Here is a 7,765-nt window from a genome sequence, read left to right as displayed (position 1 = left end):
GATAATAACATAACATAATGATATCAGGACAGGGTATGATTATCAGTAATTAGGGTGTAAATAAAATTGGCAAAATAAAAGAGTTCCAATATAAAATTGTGTCTGGTGTAGTTTAGGAGTCAGATTGTTATGAGGGATCCATTTTGTAAGCTTTTTTGAACAAGTCTTCAGTAGTTTCCGAAATATCAACTAAGCGTATTCTATAATCGCACCGATTATAGAATACTAGTAAAAAAAGGCCCGTTTCATAAACAAATGAAACAGGTGCTAGCAAGGCTATAGAGAGAGTGAGAGTGTGTATATGTATGTGTGTCTGTGTGTGTGTGACACAGAGAAAGTGTGTGTCTCTGTGTGAAAGAGAGTGTGCACAGGGTGAAAATGAAGAGTCAGCAGTGAAATTTTACATAGGACAGCTGAACCATTTGAGGCGTGTTTGTGTGTCTGTGTGAGAGAGTGTGTATATGTGTGTGGGTGTGTGTGTGTGTGTGAGATACAGACAGTGTAAGTGTGTGTGTGCGCGTGTGTGTGAAAGTGAGTGTGAAAGGGTAGGGTCAAAATGAAGAGACAGCATTATAATTGTACATAGCACAGCACAAACATTTGAGGCAGTTCTTGCCTTATCTCCCCTGCCGCCCCTCCATACCCAATGATTCGTTCCTTGTCTTCCATCCCATCTGTGTCCCGTGTGTATGTGTGTGTAAGAGAGAGAGAGAGAGAGAGAGAGAGGTGCTAGCAGTCCCTGTGATAGTGGCAGGTCAGTTGCTCATTATAGCCAGTTAAGAGTGAGAGTGTGTGTGTATGTGCTGGCTTTTTTTCCTTCCCTCATATGCCCTCCGTGTCCGTTGTTTGTGTGGAGAGCAGAGATCTATATGGTCCTTTTAGCGTTGCTGTTGATGTCGCGTAGCAACTGTTGCTGCTGGTTTTCATTGTTCCATGATGTGTCTTATGTCACGTTCCATCGCTTAGTAACGGGTTTGCGATGCGATTGGTTGAGTGTCATTGGTCCGCCCTCGACGTCATGACGTTTTACGTGGGGGGTGGGGCCAACACTCATGGGCGAATTCCTGGTTTCACCACCATGCATTTAGAACGTTGGGACTTGTGGAGGCTTCAGAACGTTGGAGGTGCGTTTTATATAGAGAGATGCTTAGTTGGCACCAATTTCAGTGCTGATTTTTTAATCGCCATATATAGAATCTTTCCCCAGTGGTCAATCTGTTGACAATTGTAGCTTACTCTGGACTAGACTAATTTCAGAATTTGCTGTGCACAACCACGTCTGAGACAGGGGCGTAGCCAGATGGCCAATTTGGGTGGGCCTGAGCCCAAGGTGGGTGGGTATGGAATTCACCCCCCCCCCCGGTCCCCTTCTAGTTTGCTCCTCTCTCCACCCCTCCCTACCCACAAATCCCAAATATTAAATACTTCATCCCCAAACCCTTCCAGCTGATGATTTCCTCCTCTTCGTCCAGCAGCCAGCACTCTTCCAAATGGCAGCTGGTAGCACTTTCCTCAAAGTGAGGCTGCTGCCAGCAGGCTGTGCATGCTCAGTGTTTTTGCATGTACAGAAGGGCTGATCTCAGCGTCAGCTTAAGGCAAGTGCTGCTGGCTGACATTTGGAAGAGCGCTTGGCTGCCCAAGGAAAGAAAATCTTCAGCTAGAAAGGTTTGGGGATCCGCACCAGCCACAGTAAGTGTGTCACAATTTTGGGTGGGACTGAGTCCAAAGTGGACGGGCCACGGCCCACCCAGGCCCACCTGTGGCTACGCCACTGGTCTGAGAGCATAAGCTTGCCCTCCTCTTCTGGTTCTGCTTCTGATTGCCCCTAGGAAAGATCTAAAATGCAGTTTTAGCAACCATTTTGTTTTTTGTTTTTTCTGTTGTTGCTTAATCTTTGCTGCAAGATAATGAACTATATATTTTTAGGACATTATTTATTTATTAGGATTTATTTACTGCCTTTTTGAAGGAATTCACTCAAGGCGGTGTACAGTAAAGAATAGATCAAACAAGTATGTTCCACACACACACAAAAAAACACCTCCCAGAATAGGCCAGACTAGCACAAAGTTCATAGAATGATCCACACTGGTAGGGTCGGGGGTCAATAACATCCTTCATCGGTCTGTTTATGTTCCAAAGTCCCACTCGCCACTTTATTTTTAAAAAAATCTCTCACTTCTGTGCTGTGTTCTGCTCACGGCCGCTATGCCAGTTTACTCTTGTTGGCTTCCTGCTCACTCAGCTTGAAGTGGGTATAGGCTAAAATGCTCAACAGCGTGCAGAGAATGCCAAGTCCCTGGTTCGTGGAAAGCGGGTCCTTGAATAAAATGTAGCCTCCAAGCAACATGATATAGAACTTGAAATGCCCAAACATGTTGTAGGTGACTGGGGAGGTGTTACCGATTACCCAGTAAATGGATAAATTTACGAGAAAGGCATTACACCAGACACAAGCAACATGGTAATTGCAGAACTGGACCAAGGCCCAAATAGTCCACCTTCTCCAAACACTGGCTCAGCCTCAAAGAGGGGCACAACACAGAGCACAGTAAGTGAAGACATGGGGAGCCTGATAGTACAGTAGCTGCATGGAGTTCACCTGCAGTTCCTGCTGTTTGGCTCCAACCCACACTTGATATAAGGTTTGAAGAGTTATGCTAGCCCTTGCTCTCAGTAAAATATAGGCCAATGGCTCATAATAAGAGCTAGGCTTCTTAAAATCAAAATCATCTCTGATACAAAAAAGAGCTAGCCTGTAAAAATCAGTGATCACCTTTGACACAGTTACATTTCACTGTAGCAAGTGCTGAGCTGGCAAAGGAAGGGGCATTTGCTCTGGGACTGGCACCTGCAAGACATCATGAGCAAGAGTTGCTATGGTTATGTAGAGATAGTACTGGGTCAGCTGCACCCCGGGTGAGAACATCCAAAGGGGGGGGGGGGCTAGAGGAAGGTTTGGGAACATGTGAAGTCATTCTGATCAACTGATAAGAACCAAGAGCCCTGGTGAGAGAGACTGGGGTCCATTGAAATTAATAGGGCCAAAATTGTATATAAGCAGCAATCTGAGGGGTATTAGATCAAAAGAAGAAGGAGAAAGAAGACCATAGAAGGCTGATGTGGTATGTAATGCTGTTTCACCTGTACTGCTATTGGTAAAATTATATTAAACTATCTTATTATATCTATTGAATACTGGGTTCCTTTCTATTTACAGACCTAGCTACAGCCTGGTCTGTGCAGACCTGCCATGAGCAGATACAGGGTTGGGGTAATTAAGTGTCTAGAGGAGCTATGCAGTTCCTTCCAGGCTATTAGAAGGGCCATGGCTTCCGCTGCCCAGATAGAGAAGGCAGACCTAAGGAAAATAAACAGGTTGTAATGACAACACCAAGAGCAACAAACACAGTTTCAAGGGTGATAAACTTAACATCGTAGTAAGAATTTAAGATTACTCCTAAAGTGATAGGAATCAGAGTGCACTTGATCGGCAGGGAAAAGCTCTTGCCGTAGCAGAGGCTCTGGATGGCGATGATGACCGGCGTGGTCATGGCTTTGGCCAGCTGGTAGGTGCGGATGGTGTTGTTCTGCAGCGACAGGTTGGTGAAGAAGACAATGAAGCCGGAGAAGCTGAGCGCCAGAGGCAGCACTTGCGCTGGCCGCAGGCTCTTAGGGGCGAAGGCGCGCACCCGCGCAGTCGCTGACACATGCACAGCCCCAGCAAGTCAGCACGAAGTGCTCGAGCGTCAGCGTCATGTTGGGGAAGCTCACTTATTCAGGAAGACAATGCAGATACACGAGAAAAGGTTCACCACGAGCGCAGCCGCGATTTGCCCATTCTGCGCCATGGCCACCGCTGCACGAGTCCTGGATCCCAGCCACTGGCAGCTCAGAGTCAGCGTGCCCAGCACCCATCTGCACGAGCCCCCCTCCGCAGCACCAATCACAACAGCCGGCCGAGGTTTATATAATGGGCTTTAATAATGAGGTTTAATAATGGGCTACAGCAATGATCCTATCTGTTTCCCAGTTTACACATTCATCGTTTACTAAGTTCTGCATTTCAGGTTCCAGTTTATTAAAAAAAAACTGTCACAAGATCTGATTCAGCTGTCTTGACTGCATCATTGTTTGCATGAAGTCCAGGCTTCAAAAGTAGATAAAGCTTCTACTTTGGGCTCTACTTGAAGTTGCTCAGGGCCAGTGTGTTGGTCTTTGCTAGTGGGATCTGGCATGGTTTCTCATGTCTTTTCCATTAGTCTGTTCCTATTCATAAAATTTAAGCAGCTGCTTGTAGCAGTTAATTGAGGCTTTCCCTATATGAGGTCTCAGTCATCTAATTATTGTATACAATTTTCCTTTCCCAATTACCAGGAATCTCTGTTTTTTACCCAAAAGCTTCCATTCAGGATGGCTTGTGTCTTCCCAGTTTATCTAAGAAAACTTTTTTCACTCCAATTATAAGGGAAAACTTGAAAGCTAAATCAGAACATCCTTTTCAACACAAAATACGCACATTATTCAATTCAGGGCCGGGTCAAGGCACTGTGACACCCTGAGCCAAATTTTGATGTGGCGCCCTCCCATTGGTGCACCCGCCATTGTCACGCCCCCCTCCTCAGGCCATCCTCCCCCCCCCCAGCCTACTTTTAAAGGCAATTTCCCCCTCCTGAATACCAACAGCGTTTCACCTAATGCTACCTGTATCAGCCCCTGCGTCCTTCTGCTGTGACCCTGTGGAAATAACAACTTATGTCAAAGGAGGGGTGGGCATGGCAGAAGGAAGACTGATGTGGGTAGTGTTAGGTAAAACACTGTCTGTGTTTGGGAGGGGAAAACTGCCTTTAAAGTCAGATGTGAGAAGGTGGCCCAAGACAGAAAGAGGAAAGGGGGCTGCCGGCTTTTCTTGTTTCCCTGCACACGTAATGCTGCCAGGTAAGTTCTGGGCTAGAGAGTTGCATGGGGACAGAAATGCGACCCGTCCCCACTCATCCCCGCCAGAATCTAACCCGTCCCCGTGAGTGATCTCCTCCATCCCTGCCCGTCCCCATAAAAAAAAGGAAGTATAAAGTACTGAGTGGAGTGGACAGGGGGCACACAATGCAGAGTAATACATTTAAAACAAATCAGAGAAAATATTTCTTCACTCATTAATATACTGAATCTTAGAAAAAGTGCAATAAATACATAAAACAAACTGAAGTTTTTTCCAAACTAAAACAGAGAGAATTATTGGTCACTCAAACAGCACAATGCCCTCAACAAAAGAAACAAGTGGGTATGCTAATACTTTAGCTGCAGTAAAACAGCTCACAAACAGCCAGTTCCCACCATGAGAGAAATAAACTGCCTATACACATATAAAAAATAAAAGTAGTCAGCTGAGCTCACCTCTGTGCAGTTCTCTTCTGTGGATACCGAGGTCTGGCAGTGCCTGGAAGACTCAGTCACTACATACAACTTGAGCAAATCTCCTGCACATGTTGAGCTTGAGTTGAGAGAGAGATCCGGGTGAAAACGTGCAAGTGCTTGTCAGGGACATCCTTTTTTTTTTTTAGATTATGGATGAAGGACGTCTAAGTGTTAGGCGCTCATGTCCTATCTTCGCTATGCCTCCAACACCCCCTTGAAATTTGGCCAAATGGACGTTTCTCTGAGAAGGACATCCACGCCTTTGCTCTGCCCGACAACCCCCTTGATATTTGGCCGTCCCTGCGATGGAGCAGTTAAGAACGCCCAAAATGGACGTTTCTCCAAGAAGGACATCCACGCCTTTGCTCTGCCCGACAACTCCCTTGAAATTTGGCCATCCCTGCGATGGAACAGTTAAGGACACCCAAAATGGACGTTTCTCTGAGAAGGACATCCATGCCTTTGCTCTGCCCAACAACCCCCTTGAAAGTTGGCCGTCCCTGTGATGGAGCAGTTAAGGACGCCCAAAATGGATGTTTCTCAGAGTACATCCACGCCTTTGCTCTGCCCCACACACCCCTTGGTATTTGGCTGTCCCTGTGACGGGGCAGTTGAGGGCGTCCTTCTTTTCGTACTGGAGGAGAGCTTGGTTTCCGTCCACTAAAACAAAGGTATGTGTGCGCGTCCCCATGGGAATCCCGCCAGAACATCCTTCATCCCCACGGGAATCCCGCATGTTTATTTCCGTCCCCGCAGCACTCCCGCTGACCCGGAGGGGATTCCCGCGGACTTCGCGGGATCCCCGCAAACCCCATTCCCATACAGACCTCTACTCTGGGCCAACTTAACCTATAGGGCCAGTGACATCATAGGCTCAGGCATTTGGTGCCCTTTATCTCCATGCCCTGAGCCAAAGCCTCGCCTGGTCCGTAGGTTAAGTCGGTCCTTATTCAATTGTTTTTTTCCCCAAAACTTCTCCTTTCTATCAGTAGTGAAAATATTTAGTGTTGCTCTGTTTCCTAAAACTATACTTATTCATCTATTTTATTTTTATTAATTTCTAATAAACATTACAAAGAAAAACTCTGTGAGAAACAAATGTAAAGTATCACACAACTCTAGGAAGGATTAAACAATCTAACATACAAAGAAATCATTAACCTGTAATTAAAGTCCACATAAGGGGAGCCCAAGAAGAGGAAAATTCTAGGAGAAGATAGAAATTAAACACTTAATCAATACACAGGAAAAGGTGTAAGCCTAATGAAGTCTCTGAAATAAGTCCTGAAACGATGACATAAGCCACTCATAGGGTCAAGTGGAAACAGCCCCTTTTCCCTCCAGGAAAAACTGTAACTGGAAGGGCTCAAAGAAAACATATTTTACGTTATTCAGGGAAATTATGCATTTACAGGGATAATGCAATTGAAAAGTTGCATCCGATGCCAAAACTTTGGACCGATATGACAGAAAATTCCTCCTACGTATTCGAGTCCAGTGAGAAACATCTGTAAAAATAGATATTTTACCCCCCATAAAGTTACAGTCCTTCAATCACTTCCTCTGCAGAGGTCTCCAAAACGTTTGTTAAATTTAAACTGTCTGAAGAAGTATCAGCTTGTTCGGATTTCTCCAAAGAGTCAGTACACTTCTTAATTGGAACTGAAACAGTACATTTTATTCAAAGGGGGTAGAGCATTATCTTGATACCCAAGCATATCCTTTAAGAATCTGTAAAACATCTACTGTACTTACTGTAGGTATAGATGTTAAAAGCTTAGGAAAATTTAACAGTCTCAAGTTCAGCCCTTTAATATAATTTTCAAAATTTTCGATATAGCATCATTTTTTCTTGTAATATTGAAGATGTATAGATTTCTCCTACATAAGTAGGAGGACTAACAGGATGGGATGCACAGCTTTGTATTTATTTTGACACAATATATTTTTTGTTCTTTCACTGTTTTCCACGCTTCATAAACATCAGTCTTTTGGGGGAAAGCACTTCCTGGACTGGATGTGGATCCATCCCCGCGCAATTGGCGCTCATTACCATACTAAAAAAGCTTACAAATAAGTACTCTTACATAGCGGGTTGCCTATGAGAGCTTTTCAGCTGTTAGAAGTGGATGTTATCGGAGATTTAATCATCTTATTAATTTCATCAAAATGTTGTTCCTGCTTAACACACCGCTCTAGATTATAAAGTATGAAAAACATATATGTACATTTAATAGCAACTTGATTTAGCATCAACGATGTTCGATGTAATCCTTTACAACATATTTCTTTGCTATTTATAACATGCATATAATTAATTAATCAAGGCTCTTTGCTACTATAAGCTTTA

At 44.5% G+C, this 7,765-nt stretch overlaps 1 pseudogene; it reads right to left on the bottom strand.

Moving 5' to 3' along the window:
• Window positions 1–2,165: 2,165 nt before the first annotated feature.
• Window positions 2,166–3,896, bottom strand: LOC115476522 (annotated as a pseudogene).
• Window positions 3,897–7,765: the final 3,869 nt, after the last annotated feature.

The sequence above is a fragment of the Microcaecilia unicolor genome, chromosome 8, assembly GCF_901765095.1.
Source record: "Microcaecilia unicolor chromosome 8, aMicUni1.1, whole genome shotgun sequence".
NCBI lineage: Eukaryota > Metazoa > Chordata > Amphibia > Gymnophiona > Siphonopidae > Microcaecilia > Microcaecilia unicolor.
This window is presented reverse-complemented; position numbering and strand designations above follow the sequence as displayed.